A 17525-nucleotide genomic window follows, 5' to 3' on the forward strand; every position below is an offset into this window, starting at 1 on the left:
TTGAAATGTTGAAACTAAGCTCAACTTTCAGTACTATATTGTTTACATGCACTAACTATTACCTGTATAATAAAATGAGGAATTAACTATACCCTCTGTCCACTAGGAAACAGCTGCTTTTGTGTCCTGGAATTTGGGACTATTGAAGTGAAAAAGTGTTAGTCAGTCACTCAGTCGTGCTTGACTCTTTGCCACCCCATGGACTGGGGCCCTCCAGGCTGGAATAGTGGAGTGGATTGCCATTTCCTTCTCCAGGGGACGTTCTCAACCCAGGTCTCCTGCATTGCAGGCAGATTCTTTACCGTTTGAGCCACCAGAAATGAGTTTTATTTTGAAAGTTACAATCTGTTATACACATTTTCTCTTATTCATCTACTGCGTTTTCTCTTACGCTGACTTTAGGGTTCTCTTCCTTTTCAGGGTATTATCTTGTACACTGTCTCCTATTAAGAGGTTCCTTCTAAGCAGCAGCATCGGAAAGAATAGAGACTAGTAATTTATTTCTGTTCCTAGAAGCGGGTTACTGGAGAGTCACTGGGTTTTGTGACAGCAGGGAAGTTCTCAAACACTCTGGTTCACGTCAGTGCTGTCTGTAATCCACGCTGGCCACTTCATCTGTTGTCAGCTGCACTGATGTACAGACCCCTCCCGCTCCACAGAGGCTTCTCAATATTGCCTGGGACACTTGCTGGTCTACCCATACGACTAGGCACTTTGCTTAAGTGCTCCTTTTCTTACAGAATCTTTAACATGAGGATGGGGCCCTGTTCCCAAGGCAACTGAGACTGTAATAATTACTCCTGCTGCTGCATTTAATCAAACTCCAGCTGCATTCCAGGTTCACACTTTGGTGTTCACAGGAGTATAAACATTAAGCAGTCTTCCTGGCATGTCTGCCTTCCCGTTTGCCTTGCCGACATACGTGTTTTCTCGAGTTCTCTAATTTAACACTGTATTTCTACCAACTAACCTAATACATTCTGCTCTCTAGATACATTAGCTTTCTATCCATCATCGAAGTGTAGAAGTCCGTGTCCATCTCCACCTATGAAATGTCTCCAGAGCCTCTGCTGAGAGAGCACCCCATGGTGAGGGTGTCCAAAGGTTCTCAGCATTCAGGGCTGGGACAATAAATACCGTCTTCCTCTGGAAAAGGGTGTTGGAAAGAATAAATCTAAGTCAACTATATGCTTCAGTTAAAATTTTTAGAAAGAATAAATTTATGTAATAAGAAAATTATAATTAGTATTGCCATCAGATGTATTATCGATTAAACAAGCTCCTGTGGACCAGCACTTGAGCCTAACTTCCAAGTAAAACCTGTTTTATATTTAAAGTATGCTGTGAGTTATATATAAATAGCTTTCCATTTTTGGAACAGAACGTAAAATCTTAAGTTGTTAGTTATAGCGCTGAGCCAAGGTTTTGTTGAAAACAGAGGAATAAATAATGTTCACGTTTGAGGAATAAAGACACAAATTATCTGCTCTAAAATTTGGCATGTGGGTATCAGGGGAGCAGGCTGATTCTAAGACTGCTGACTTCCAAAGCACTGACAAGACTATTGTTTTCCCAAAGAAACGGGGAAGGCTTTCCCCAGTTACAAGAGCTAAAGTAGCTGGTCATACCCCACAACCGCCACCCCCAAATCTATTCTCTGTGGGACTCGAGACTCGCTGAGCTTCGTAGTGCTTCCTTACAGGCACTGCACTGATCCCCCAGGGCCAAGGGAAAATACATCATATACTACTTGTTAAAACATATTCCTGCAATAATTTAATTTAACTTATTGCTGATGAAGAATTGATTTTGTTTTGTAATTTATGTTTAATTTGGGATCATGAAAAAGTACTGATGTTTACTATATAAATATGTAGCTGTTATTTACTATAAGAGACTGATTGGAAACTTTCATACTAGTTTTTCACTTTTCACTTTCCTGAGAAACATTTTTCAAAGAGATAGTACATGTGAGGTAGGAAGATTACTGGTCCTATAACTTATAGATCTTATTATAATGTAATAGAAATGTAAACAAAAAATTTCACCTGTGTAATTCATTCAGCAGCATTAGATACTATCTTGTGCCTTAAGCTATACATGGATGGCTTAGAATAGTAAGTAAACAACATGAGAAAATATCAAATCTCACTAAAATAACAAGGGAGCATTTTGCATTTATACTTAATTGAGTGTGAGTGGAGATTGAATTATAAAACCCAGGGCTGCCAGGGTTTAGATGAATATGCTACAGTTTGGGGAGCTCTGTGAATTAGTGCAGTGTTTTGGAAAGCAACTTTAACATATTTTATATACATTTTATATAAAACATTAAAATCTTGCTCTAGGCTTCTGTCCTAAACTGAAGGAAGGGTTTTGTTGGATTTTTTTGGTTTTCTTTTCTAAGGAGCTACCTACCCACAGTTATTTATATACCATTAACTAGTAATATGAAAACCTGGAAAGTTAATGAATGTCCCTTAATAGGGGACTAATTAAATAAATGGTATAGCAACAAAAATAGCAACTCATAAATTTTTATATAGACTACATAAAGCCATAGATAAGCTTGTATGTTTTTGAGGGCTATAAGGAACAGGGAATAAAAGGAAGCAGTCAGTAAGCTGAAAGACAAGATTGTGTGATTTTTTTTTTCCCCTTTACAATGCTATAATTCTCTCCATGTTTTTAAATTCTCCTAATATAAACACTATGTTAAGTACCTACCAGTTAGCTCACTATACTCCCACTCATACCCTCCTAATAAAGTGTTAAAGTAAATCTCTATGTGCCTGATTAACTATAAGAAGTGACTTATACTTTAAAAAGATTCCATATGGTGATCTCACCCTTATTGCCAGATGAACCTAGAAGTGGAATGATAGCATCATATCTTTTAATAATTAAAAATGTATTATATATGTTCTTATATGTGTATATATATATACGTAATCATCTTACTGAAGATGCGAGCTCTATGTTAAAACAATTAATGATATTTTTTAGAATATAAATTATAAATCAGAAGTAGATCAGCACCACAAGGAAATCACTGCACTCTGTTGAAAAGTGAGAAAATGTTTGGCTTAAGGGTATGAGCATTTTTCTACACAAGGAAGATTTAAGAGACTTGGGAGACCTAGGACTTCTCTTTAATCATGTGCATCAACACTGAAGGTAAAACATCTTCTGATGTTTATTGGAGAACATACCCTGAAGCCAGCTGGGTGTGTCCTGGACGGGGATGTCTGTTACTGCTGCTGCTGCTGCTAAGTCGCTTCAGTCGTGTTCGACTCTGTGCGACCCCACAGACGGCAGCCCACCAGGCTCCACCATCCCTGGGATTCTCCAGGCAAGAACACTGGAGTGGGTGCCATTTCCTTCTCCAATGCATGAAAGTAAAAAGTGAAAGTGAAGTCACTCAGTCGTGTCCTACTCTTAGTGACCCCATGGACTGTAGCCTACCAGGCTCTCCCGTCCATGGGATTCTCCAGGCAAGAGGACTGGAGTAGGGTGCCATTGCCTTCTCCCTGGGATGTCTAGTAGTGGGAAAAGATTGATCTGCGGGATCGCCTGAAGTGTTTGTTTTGGTTTGGCTTTTTGTTTTAGAAGTGGAGCGGAATGTGAAGCTATAAAAGCGGCAGTTAAAAGGGGCCGATTTTATTAGATGCCATGCCAGTCTTCATGTCAGATCTGGGCTAGTACGGGATGTGCTGACCTTCCTGCCCAGAGGAGTCTGGTACATTCTCGCAGGACAGACAAGCACAGGGACAGGACGTTTTTAGGCAGAAGTAGAAATGCATCCCAGATACAGGGGCCGTGGGGTGGCCAGCGGACGGGTCTGCCTGCAGGGGGCCGTCATCTGGGAAAAGCTTCTTAGAAGAGGGAACCTTTGCAAGGATCTACACTGCAGCTGGTGACTGCAGCCATGAAATTAAAAGACACTCACTCCTTGGAAGGAAAGTTATGACCAACCTAGACAGCATATTAAAAAGCAGAGACATTACTTTGCCAACAAAGGTCCGTCTAGTCAAGGCTATGTTGTTTCCAGTCGTCATGTGTGGATGTGAGAGTTGGACTACAAAGAAAGCTGAGCGCCGAAGAATTGATGCTTTTGAACTATAGTGTTGGAGAAGACTGTTGTGAGTCCCTTGGACCGTAAGGAGATCCAACCAGTCCATCCTAAAGGAGACCAGTCCTGAGTGTTCATTGGAAGGACTGATGTTGAAGCTGAAACTCCAATACTTTGGCCACCTGATGCGAAGAGCTGACTCACTGGAAAAGACACTGATGCTGGGAAAGATTGAAGGCGGGAGGAGAAGGGGACGACAGAGGATGGGATGGTTGGATGGCATCACCAACTCAATGGACATGAGTTTGAGTAAACTCCGGCAGTTGATGATGGACAGGGAGACGTGGCGTGCTGTGGTTCATGGGGTCACAAAGAGTCGGACACGACTGAGCGACTGAACTAAACTGAACTGACATGGTAGTCAGGAGCCTACAGTCGGGGGCCAGGGGGAGATGTGTTCCAGACAGAGTAAAAGTGTGTGCATGGATTTGGGGGGTGAGGACCCTCAGGCCCGCCAGGAGCTCTTGGTGACTTAGCCTTACTGGAGTGTGAAATGCCAAGGGGCAAGTGGCAAGAAAAGAGGAGAGAGCGAAAGGTGGGAACCGGACCATACAGATCCTTATTAGGACTGTTCTGAAACCACTCAGCGTGCTTCCCAGCAGTAACCTGATCACATTTTCACTTGGGTCCTGTGCTTGAGTGCATGGCAAAGCCCCCAGCCTTACGAAGAAAGATTGGGGCGTTAGGAAGCCAGGGTGGGCCTGGATGGGGCTCTGGAAGGCCAGAATGAGTTTTGGTTTTTTTTAATGTAAGTGTTATTTATTTATTTATTTTTAGAAATTAATATTCTGTAGAAAACAGAATGTAACCTCATTAGAACTGCATGTCCAGTATAAGCATAGTCTTTGGTTACACGATCAAAGTCTAAGACCAGATGGCCTGGCAACGGCACTTGCTAATTTTATTATCTCACCGAGTTTCTAAACCTCTCTGCTTTCCTCATCTGTAAAGTGGGATCCTAGTGGTTCATATGAAGCTATCTGGTAAGCACTCCATGTGCTTTAAGCTGGTATAAATTCCCCTAAATGCTACCTTTTGTCCTAGTTGCTCATAATGTAAAGAATATGTTGGTTACATTTCAAGGGTGTCAGAATTTCTTGTTATATTTAGACACAGACTGTGTTTATGTTTGTCGCACTGCCAGTGGAGGTTTCCTAGTCCGGCCCTGTTTCCTGCTCTCCACGGCCGTTTTTGTTATTCCCAGCTCCGTTGTACAGAGATAAACTACAAGACCGAGTCCCCCTGCCCTTAAGGAAATTAGAATAGCGGAAACTAGAGATTCCTTCTGGTCCTCTTTCTTTCTTTAGTTTTTTCATTGCCAAATTTTTTCTAAATAACGTCTTATTCCAACAGAGAAAATTCTCCTGAGATTGTTGCAGAAACTCGCCACTTTTCTTCTAGATGTTTTGTCCCAAGGGAATCTTAAGAGAACTTGGGCCTCTTCTTTGCAGAGTTTCTGGCATTAGCTTACTAGTCTCCAACAATAACTCATTTCTCAAATCAGAAAACCCTTGCACTGACCAGCTTAAGTTGGAGCTGATATAAAGAGGAGGGAAGAATTTCTTCCCGAGTGCATAAGCTCTGACTGTCTTTGACTTGGCAAAATTTCCAAGCTATAAACTATTCGTCCCTAAGTTCTTGGTGCCTATAAGAAAATTGACAGGTATTATCAGGGATAGACACCACACACACACACACACACACACACACACACACACACACACACCCAGAGCTTGCTTCTGCCCCTTCCTCACAACCCTCGAAGTGCACCTATGTTTTAGCATTTTCCTGGGAGCACAGAGGAAAGGCTCATTTTCCTTAGAGTGAGTACTTAATGCTTACTTTCTAAATGAGGTGAATGAAGCCTAGGGCTCCTGTTTTCAATGCTCCGTTATGTAAGAGTGAGCTCTGAGAAGTTTCATCTCCAAATTTCTGCTGCTGCTGCTGCTGCTAAGTCGCTTCAGTCGTGTCCGACTCTGTGCGACCCCATAGATGGCAGCCCACCAGGCTCCGCCGTCCCTGGGATTCTCCAGGCAAGAATACTGGAGTGGGTTGCCATTTCCTTCTCCAGTGCATGAAAGGGAAAAGTGAAAGTGAAGTCGCTCAGTCGTGTCCGACTCCTAGCGACCTCATGGGTCTGCAGCCTACCAGGCTCCTCCACCCATGGGATTTTCCAGGCAAGAGTACTGGAGTGGGGTGCCATTGCCTTCTCCGCAAATTTCTGAGGTTATGTTAAAAAAAATCACAAAATTCTTGCTAGAACCCTTAAAGAACAAAGCATTTTCGATAGCCAAGCTTTCCAGAACGCTAAGGTTTTAACACTGTAAGTACCATAACCTTAAAACATTTTGGACAGAAATCTTTCCCAAATACATTATGGGTCTCATGAAAGTGAAACAGGTGCCAGATGTTACGTACCTGATGCTCTGCCCAACACGGAGCAGACTGGCAATAAATGTTAGTTTATTCTTATCCTTTTGGGAATATCATAATTTTCACCTATTATTCTGAATATCAACTGATGGACAATAATTTCCTCCCAGATTTTAGGAGTAGATACAGATTTTTTCGTGTTACTGAGCTTATTGCTTTCTTCTGCCTGCTTCTATTTGATGTAGCTTCCTCAGTTGTCAAGCTACCGCTCCAACTCATTTTAATTCAAACAGAGCAGCCTGTGGAGGTGAAGATGAGCGAGAAGGAAAGCCTGCCCCCATCCGGAGGGGGCAAATGAGAATAAAACAGTAACTGTGCTCCCTGGAGCTGGTGTAGTCAGCGCAGTAAGAGAGGGGGCTGAGACGCAAACAAGACCACACCTCATTCAGAAAAAGGTTCTGTGTTCCCAGATTGATCTCTCGGCTTCCTTCTCTCTCGTTCTGAATTGACGGTGTAGAGTCTCGGCAGCCAAGTTTCATATAGTTGTAAGTTTAGAGTAAAGAGACTCTGAATTGAAACCTTTAGAGGGCGTTCTTTGAGTAAAACCATGGGAACACCGGTGCCTGGACTTGTAACCTTCAGATTTGATTTCTTCTTGCCCTCGTGTGTTGTTCCGTCCTGGCTGTGATCGTTGCCGTGTGGCTTCGTTGGTAAAGAATCCTCCTGCAATGCAGAAGACCCAGATTCAATCCCTGGGTTGGGAAGATCCCCTGGATAAGGGAATGGCTGGCTAACCACTCTAGTATTCTTGCCTGGAGAGTTCCATGGACAGAGGAGCCTGGCAGGGTACAGTCCATGGGGTCGCAGAGCGTCGGATACGACTGCACAACCAACGCTTGCACTTTTGTGCGTAGCTTAGTTCCAGACGGGGTGTTATTAGACATAGGTGTTAGTAGACACGGGTCATGCATTCCTGAAATGCACACTCCATGCTCACACATGTGCACACACAGGAGCTTCCTTTTCACCACAACTGAGGCAGTAGTAGAGTGAGCCTGAGGTAAGGGGGGCAGTGGCAGGGAGAAGGGAAAACAGAGGACTCTGGAGGAATTCTGATTCCACGGTGACTCCTGCCGCTTATCTGCCTCTTACAAGACTACTGCTGGCAAGCTGTTGGAAAAAGCTTTGAAACCATGAGCCCAGGAGAAATCCCTTGCTAATGCATTTTTGAACAAGGTGGAGCATAGATCAGTGGCAGGGCAGCTGCACTTCAAATTATGTCATTGCAGTAGAACGCTTTTGAACCATGGTGTTGGAGACGTCTGTTGAGAGTCTTTAACTGCAAGGAGATCCCACCAGTCCATCCTAAAGGAAATCAGTCCTGGATGTTCATTGGAAGGATTGATGCTGAAGCTAAAACTCCAATACTTTGGCCACCTGATGCGAAGAACCGACTCATTTGAAAAGACCCTGATGCTGGGAAAGGTTGAAGGTGGGAGGAGAAGGGGACGACAGAGGATGAGATGGTTTGATGGCATTACCGACTTGATGGACGTGAGTTTGAGTAAGCTCCGAGAGTTGGTGATGGACAGGGAGGCCTGGCATGCTGCAGTCCATGGGGTCGCAAAGAGTCAGACACAACTGAGCAACTGAACCAAACTGAGTAGAAAGCAGACTACGCTGGCTTCAGTGGAAGCATTGAGATGCTCTTGACTCCCTGTTTCCTGATTGCGGAGCTGCTGGGACTCTGGTGGAAGGCTGTTCCCCGTGGCTTCCTGCGCTGTCTTCTCTCAATCTGTTGAAGCAGCTTCCTCCTGCATGCTTTCCAGGGAAACACACCACACCTGCTTTTACTCTCTCCCCTGCCAAGTGAGGGATACTGTGGCTCGGGGTATTTAAACCCACATATTTTCAAGTGTTCCGGGTGACTTTCCATGTGTAAGAATCTCCCTTGAAATTCCGAACGGGGAGAGGGTGATTAAAGCTTGCCCTCCCCAGGGAGAAGCCTGAAAACCGTTGTCTCTACACCTTCCTAGCGTTCAGCCTGGCTTTCTCTAAATAGGACCCTGACATACACACATGCCGGCAGTCCTGATCCCTTCCGGCATACTGGAGGTTAGTTCTCACTGTGACCTTTTTTCCCAGAGCGCACGTGTTTCCAAGTTCACCTCCATGTACAGCAGCACCCGGGTTCCAGGCAGGGTGCTCTTGACCTCAGTCTTGCTTTTCGCTCTCAACCCTGGGATTCCCGTGCCCTTCAGCAAGTCTCCTTTCTTCCTTCCTACCTCCCATTTTCTGTTTCTCTAATATTCTAAGATGTAGGGGCCCAAACCTTCATTCACATGCTTTGGGAAACACACCATTTGGAATTAAGAACATTAAACCCTTTTGAAAGATATTCAAGTGCAGAAATCATACATTACATTATGTCACCTTTGGGCATCTGAGACCCTGTCCCTAGTCAAATATGCTAATATTCCTTTAGCAAAATGTTCAGGTGGTCCCACTGCGAGGGTTAAAAACGGACGTAATAAGTAGCATCACATTCGTTCAGGTCAAATTTTGCTACCAAACATTAGCCAGAAAAACTTTAGGCTTCCAGAGCTTTTCAGGCTCGGAATTGCAAAAAGTTCCAGTAGGGGAAAAGGGGGGATTTCCCTGGTGGCTCAGACGGTAAAGCGTCTGCCTGCAATGCAGGAGACCTTGGTTTGATCCCTGGGTCACGAAGATCCCCTGGAGAAGGAAATGGTAACCCCCTCCAGTACTCTTGCCTGGAAAATCCCATGGACAGAGGAGCGTGGTAGGCTGCAGTACATGGGGTCACAAAGAGTCGGACACGACTGAGCGACTTTACTTACTTTCCAGGGGAACAAGAAGCCTTAATTAGTTAAAAGACTAACAAGAATTGAAGGACTCTGGATATATCTGAATATTTTCTCATTAAAATGATCTCTCCCAGACTTTATTGTTCATTTTTTGAAAAATACAGAAGACCATTAAAAAGAAAAGTAAAACACCACTCACAATACCTATTTTAAAAAATATGTAATATGAGGTGACATTTGCCCATATCTGTATACTAAAAAGCCATTGAATTATACACTTTAAAGGAGTGAATTGTAAGGTATGTAAATTATATCTCAGTAAAACTATTGAAGAGAAGGTATATAGATGAAAAAGAAAAAAATCTAGAATACCTTCTTCAATCCCATCCCCCTTTCTACCCCCAGCCCTACACCCAGGTAACTGCCGTTTATATCTTCCCGTTTTCCATATGCTTATACCCTATGCATTTCTGTATACACACAGAAACCACAGATATGTGTATCTGCACTTTTCTTTCTTTTTTGGACAAAATTCAGATCCCACTCTCCACAGGTCTGCATCTGCTGTTGTTTTTTATTTAACAATGTACCTGGGCATATTTCTAAGGCAGCACATGTAAGGTTCTTTCATTATTTATAATGACTGCCAAGTATTCTGTTGGGTGGATATATTATAATTTATATATCCTTTTCCCCATTAAAGACATTTACATACTGAGTTTTTTGTTATTACAAGCAATTCTGAATTTTGAACTTTAACGTTAGAAATGTTTTAGGTAACCATGTATTGCTACTGCAGGGTAGATTTCTAGACATGGGATTTTAGGCCTATAGAGTATTGAAACCTTAAGAGATTCCACCAAATTACCTGACAGAAGGATTTTTTCTAATTTACAGTCCATAGTGAATGTCCTTACCTGCACTCAGTTCGGTTCACTCAGTCGTGTCCGACTCTTTGCAACCCCATGGACTGCAGCATACCCAGCTTCCCTGTCCATCACCAACTCCCAGAGCTTGCTCAAACTCATCCATCGAGTCGGTGATGCCATCCAACCATCTCATTCTCTGTCGTCCCCTTCTCCTCCTGCCTTCAATCTTTCCCAGCATCAGGGTCTTTTCCAATGAGTCAGCTCTTCGCATCAGGTGGCCAAAGTATTGAAGTTTCAGCTTCAGCATCAGTTTTCCAATGAACATTCAGGGCTGATCTCCTTTAGGATGGACTAGTTGGATCTCCTTGCAGTCCAAGGGACTAACCTGCAGTGGATGTTTCCATAGTTGAAGCGTTTTACCCAGTGTTTACTTAAAGCAAAAAACTTTTTTTAATGTTCCATTAAAACAATTAGAATTAGGGAAATTCTTAATAGAATTACCTCTAAAGTACATAGTAGTCCGTGTCAAAATTTCTGAAAATCTTATCTGTAGACTACTTGTGCCAGAATCTCCTTGGGGTGCTTTTTAAAATGAAAATTCCTAGTTCCAACCAGACCTACTGAATCAAATGCACAAGAAGTCGAGAACTGGCAGCTGTGTGCTGGAACTGTCTCATATTGACCAGAAAGAGCCAGTGGTTAATTTTCAGCTATTTAGTGAGCTCATTCGGAGAAGGCAATGGCACCCCACTCCAGTACTCTTGCCTGGAAAATCCCAAGGACAGAGGAGCCTGGTAGGCTACAGTCCATGGGGTCGCTAGAAGTCGGACACGACTGAGCAACTTCACTTCCACTTTTCCCTTTCACGCACTGGAGAAGGAAATGGCAACCCACTCCAGTATTCTTGCCTGGAGAATCCCAGGGATGGGGGAGCCTGGTGGGCTGCCGTCTATGGGGTCGCACAGAGTCGGACACGACTGAAGCGACTTAGCAGCAGCAGCAGCAGCAGTGAGCTCATTGTTAGGTGCGCATTTGTGCTTAGTCGCTCAGCCATGTCCAGCCCTTGGGCACAACAGGCTCCTCTGTTCTTGGGATTCTCCAGGCAAGAATCCTGGAGTGGATTACCCTTCCCTTCTCCAGGTGATCTCCTGACCCAGGGATCAAATCCAGGTCTCCTGCATTGTAGGTGGAGTCTTTACCAGCTGAGCCACCAAGGAAGTCCATTGTTAAGTATAGCTGTGATGAAAAATAAAGACAATAAATACTCAAAAATCATCATCCTCTAATTATTTTACTACATTTTACTATTATCTATACTCTAGTTGGTATTTATGTCTATTGATCTGTATGGTGGAAATACTATAGAATGGTGCATGAATGGTTCATCTTTTCCCAGCCCGATGCTCAGTAATGTCACATTGATAGCTTGAAATCAATCATGGTGGGAAAAGTTACACCATTGAAATTGACAAATGCTACAAATCATTGCTTCATAAATTATTTTGTTGGTTGTTTACATTTAAGAAAATAATGAAAATGCTGTTAGTAGTGCAGATTATGGTGAATAGCCAAAATATTTTAGGAAATATTTTTTCAATTCAAAAACTACTATCCAGCACTGCAAAGATTTTGCTCACTTTGTTGATGAGCAATTGCAGTTTCAGCGTGTATCTTTGTCATTTCAATAAGGCAGGATATCAACAGACATTCTTATCTGAAGGACTCACTCATCATTTATAACCATAGGTGGGCTAAAAAAAGTTCAGCAAAAACTAAGGAAATAATTCTGTGAAATTCATCAGGTTATATGGAATTTATGATAAACAGTATTATTTATTTTATTATTTTTATAAATTGTGTCCTACACATCTTTTATGTTAATAAAAATTATAATAAGTGTGTATTTACACACACATGTATATTGTTTTTAGACAGCCTGTGTGTTATCAGCCCACCCCTGAGCTCAGCATTCTGAAATTTTAATGAGCTCCCCAGTTGACTTTTTTTTTTTTCTTTTTTGTTTGTTTGTTTTTTTTTTCTTTTCCCAGTTGACTTTTATGCAAACTACAGTTTGACAACTAGGTCTCAGATTTTCTTAGAGGATGAAATTTACTTCTAGGTTTTTTTTCCCCCCTGTATTCCAGGTATGTCAGGGAAATCTCCTGAGGCTTGGGCCATGAGCAGAATAATTTGCATTTGTCACAATAAGTATAATTAAATCTCAGTTCTCTTAAGAAAAGCGGAGCCTCTGAAGGAAGAAAATGCATGTAATTACCGTCTGGTGTTCTACCATTTTTTATTTCACTTAGAATTTTGAAGGAGAGTTTATGTTTATTCTTAACATTTTCACAAAATTTGGTGTTTGAATTTTAAGATTTTTATTATAGAGAAGACACTTTCAATGCATGTATGACTTTCTTGGAGACACTCCTCCCTATATATAGGGATGTAAATGTTCCTTCTTGATACTTAATCGAGATAAACCTTTTCAAAAAATGAACAAAATTAAGTTATATTCTTCCATTTTTTATGTTTTTTTAAGTAGACTATATGGGGTGACAGAGACTAGAAAGTGAGAATACGGCAGAGACCATGAGACCAACTGAGAGAGAGAAATGATTGGCAGGAAGGTACTGTTCAACCTGCATGAAACTCCGTAGCCTCATAGGCATTTTCAAAAGGGATGCGGTTGGAACATGGCTGAAAAGGCATTGTGGAAAAGGAAACCGTGACTTTTACTTTCTTCCATAAAGGGTAAAAACCATAGATCTCATGTCTTATGTACTAATTCATTTTTAAAACATTTGCTTTTAACACCAGACACTGAGCCTTTGGGATGGTAGAAGTAGACCAGTGTGACTGGAAGAGACGTCTCCATCTCGCTCAGCCCCTCCAGTTTACAGAAATGGAAATCAATACTCAGAAAGGTTAAGTGACTTGCCTGAGGTAGTATAGCTACTAGTCCAGTGGTATTAAAAACTAGAAGAATTTAATTTGTGTTGAATTTCTAATTTGTAGTTTGTCAAAGTTCATGTCCTGACTATATAAAACAAATAATGGAGTCAGTCCTTCTTCAAGTCCTTTGAACCACTAGGAACAAAGAGGACATGAACTTTAACAAAGCGCAAATTAGAAATTCCGCACAAATCATCCTTGCACAATAGGATAAATATGAGTAGAGGTTGGAGTGTTCATCTTATCTCATGGATTCCTTCCCATTCTGATGTATGAAGGAATCCACTTCCCTTATGGAGGGATAATTCTATACCAGGTTGCTTGATAATCCCTCTGATTTCAGAAGAATTATAACAGGATGTTCTTCATGTTCTTCTGTAACCTTCATTATACACAAGCAGCTTGTTGTGAGTCATGGGAATGATTTTAGGACTATTCAGTACCTCTCAAATGATCCAAAAGAAATCTGTTTTCCTGCAATATTTTTTTTTGGCTTTTGTCAGTCTCATCACATAAATGTAAGCTCCCTGATTCTCTAGCTTCCTGAATGTCAATTTTGTTATTCATCTTCAGTTTGGAAGACTAATGGTCCTTATTCATCTCATTCATTCCGTGGGGCACCTGTTTAATACCTAAGTTCAGTTCAGTTCAGTCGCTCAGTCGTGTCCGACTCTCTGCGACCCCATGAATTGCAGCACGCCAGGCCTCTCTGTCCATCACCAACTCCCAGAGTCTACCCAAACCCATGTTCATCGAGTCGGTGATGCCATCCAACCATCTCATCCTCTGTCGTCCCCTTCTCCTCCCGCCCCCAATCCTACCCAGCATTAGGATCTTTTCCAATGAGTCAACCCTTCGCATGAGGTGGCCAAAGTATTGGAGCTTCAGCTTCAACATCAGACCTTCCAATGAACACCCAGGATTGATCTCCTTTAGGATGGATTGATTGGATCTCCTTGCAGTCCAAGGGACTCTCAAGAGTCTTCTCCAACACCACAGTTCAAAAGCATCAATTCTGCGGCGCTCAGCTTTCTTCACCGTCCAACTCTCACATCCATACATGACCACTGGAAAAACCATAGCCTTGACTAGACGGACTTTTGTTGGCAAAGTAATGTCTCTGCTTTTAAACATGCTATCTAGGTTGGCCATAACCTTCCTTCCAAGGAGTAAGCGTCTTTTAATTTCATGGCTGCAGTCACCATCAGCTAACCCTAATACCTAACATGGTCATTAAGTTTCAAGAATTGCATTTTCATTCATTTGGTTATGAGAAGATACAGAAAGCCCTGCAGTATTATTGCTTTTTAAAGAATGTATTCAGAATGTTCTTTATTCCTTAAAATGTGTTTTTTAAAGCAATGTAATGTTGAACAGTATAATATTTAGCTTAAGTGATGTCTTTTAGGAAAAAAAAAATTCCCTAATACTGTTCAAGTTTTCATATTTTGCCTTTATTTTCTAGTTGTTTCCAAGACAGGCCTATACTTTACCTTCATCTATCCCTTTGCAGCTCATGCTGTGTTTTAATCACCCATAGTTATTAACACCTTTTTGAAGCAGGTCAAGGGTACACAATCACTAATTAATTTCATTTAAATTAATACCAGATAACCTTTCATTTTTAACCAAAATAAATTAAGAGGAGAAATAAAGTTACTTGCCCATGGGCTCACGTCAAAATTAGGAGACTCAAGGCTTTTTTTCGCGCACTCCATAAATACTCAGGCTGGGGTCCACGGTCTGTCCCTTACTGGTCCCCTCATTGCCTTGGCATGTTTATGTTTTGTTTACTGTGTTATCGGAATTCGGGTAAAAGATGGAAGTCATCAGACAGAAATGCTAGCATCTGTACATTCCATTTCCTGTTTTCTATTAATTCCTTTTTTATGGTAGTTGACGGTCTTTCTTATAAAATGCAAGAGATACTCTAAATAAGTACATTACCAAAAAGACATTTAATGAAAGCTATTCGAATATTGCTTTAATGACATTTACAAAATAATTCTGTTAGAAAAATAAAAGTCCAGCCTTCCGTAGGCCTGGAAGAGAGACCCTTCTCACCTCCCTCTTCCTGCCAAAAACATTCCTCTCCTCTTCATCCAATTTGGAAACCCTTCATCCTGCTCCTTATTTCTTCTCATTCTAAATGAATTCTTCTTCTGTCCCTCTTTGGAAATTTTCCAGAGTCTGTCTTCCTGTAGGGATGTCACCCTCCCCCACACTTTTCTAGCTCCATTTCCTTGCAAGTGTTACTTATCCTTGTTTTTCCAACTGAAGTGTAACACATCACTTATAATAACAGAAACGAGAATAAAATCTAAGTAGTAACTGCAAATCCTTCCAAACAAACCCTTTATCTTACAGTGTGAAGATTTGCTTAAGGTCTCAGGAAATTTTGACTGATAATTTGGGTCACTGAAGGGTTTCAGTGTTTGCCCTACTAGTTCGTAACTCACAGATTCTTTATAAAAATTATTTTAATAATCCTCATGCCACATTACAACTTGAATATACTGAATGAAAATTAACACTAAATCAAATATGTAAGCTATAATATTCAAAGTATATTTCCTAATTAATACCACGGACTACGTGCATGCCTAATTATATGTAAATTTGGATTTTTTTTATTGAAGAACCAACATACAATGCACAATATAGTATTTTAAGTTGATGAAGATAATTACGTTGCAATACAGCCAATGATTTTAGGTTGAGGTTCAAAAAACGTATATTCCAACTAAATTACAGCATTTGGGCCTGTTTGTGAAAGAAAATAGCATGGTATTGCTGCTAGGTTACCCTCTCTCTGTTTATCATTTATGAGCACTTAGAGGTTTCAGTTAAATAAAGAAGGGAGAACACATTATTGCAGAAAGTAATTGAGAATTCCAAAGAAGGTGAAAGATAAGCCTTTTATGTATATAAAAACATACCCTCAAGACAATTCAAAAATTCATAATGGAGCACTTTATATGAGACATGTGATTTTAGCTTTATATTTCAAATTAAGTTTCTTTGATTAAAACCCTTAAAGTTCCTTTTCATTCTGTAACTTATTCTTCCTTTCTGTGGTTCCTAGACCTGTGCAGTTACATTCTGCCCTCAGTGGGGAGAACAGACAATTGACAGAATGCAAAAAAAAAAAAAAATTTTAGATTTCCACTTTAAAGATGAATACATATTAAAAACTGACATATGCATATGAAGTAAAAAGAGTTTGATAGGAATTTTCACTGAGAGAAAGGGGAAATAATAAAATAACTATTAGTAACCAGGTATAGGGCTTCCCAGGTGGCACAGTGATAAAGAACCCACCTGCCAATTCAGGAGATGCCAGATTCGCGGGTTTGATCCCTGGGTCAGGAAGATCCCCTGGAGGAGGAAATGGCAACCCACTCTAGTATTCTTACCTGAAAATCGCATGGACAGAGGAACCTGGGGGGCTACAGTCCATGGGGTCACAAAGAGTCTCACACGACTGAGCGACTGAACACACACAACCATGTATCATATTTAAAAATTGCCAACCAAAGCCCATGAAGCTAGTAGACAGGCTAGTTAAAGATGTGAAAAGACAGTGCCTTTGGAAAGACAAATGAATGTTTAAATATGCTGTGTGCACCAAGTAAAGATTTAAAACTTCATGCCTCGGGAAGGGGCCTCAAGTAGAGAGCTTTTTGCTTCTTGATCTGAATGCTAGTTATAGGACTGTGTTAGTTTTCTTAAAATTCTCAGGCTATACCTTATGATTTGTGCCCTATTCTGTATGTTATAGTTCAACAAAAAGTTCAAAAAACAGTCAATCATTTTAAAAACTCCATGCCATGTTTTTAAAAATTCTGTATTTACTTAGGGTTGGGGAGTTTCGTCTTTGAATTTTCCTCTCTCAGAAGTATGATTCTAGAGTAGGCTCATCATTCTGAGAGAAGAACCAGTGTGAACCCTAAGCTTTGCCGTGGAGTCTTTTCTCTGCATTTATAAGGGATGGAAAGAGGAATATGCTCCGACGTTTGTCCTGCCGTAACACCCTCTGCACACACAGCGATTATAAAAGCTCGCTGGTGAGCCTGCCTGCCTGCCTTCCATTTCATCTCTTTTGGGAACAGCACAAGCCATCATTCGTGAAAGTCATCTTCTTGCAGGATGGATAAATGCATTTTCTCTTCCTTGCCACAGGACAAATGGAAGCTAGTAATTTCTAGTCCCACGGCAGTGAATACAAAATCAAAGGAGGCTGACTCACTGCAGTGACAGCTTCAAAAGGAATTCTTTTTTGAAGATTTTTTTTTTTATTTTTGTAGTGCTGGTTTATTTAGCACCGAAGCTTGTCTCTAAGCCAGCTTTTAGCAGCCTCCAGGAATACCT

General features: G+C 41.2%; 1 protein-coding gene across 36 annotated transcripts in view; it reads left to right on the forward strand.

The window, feature by feature from the left end:
- Positions 1 to 17525, forward strand: part of PAM (peptidylglycine alpha-amidating monooxygenase) — a 174168-nt gene that overhangs the window by 70501 nt on the left and 86142 nt on the right. The window lies entirely within an intron of this gene.

Source organism: Giraffa tippelskirchi, chromosome 6 (genome assembly GCF_054371585.1).
Source record: "Giraffa tippelskirchi isolate mGirTip1 chromosome 6, T2T-mGirTip1v1.2.pri, whole genome shotgun sequence".
NCBI lineage: Eukaryota > Metazoa > Chordata > Mammalia > Artiodactyla > Giraffidae > Giraffa > Giraffa tippelskirchi.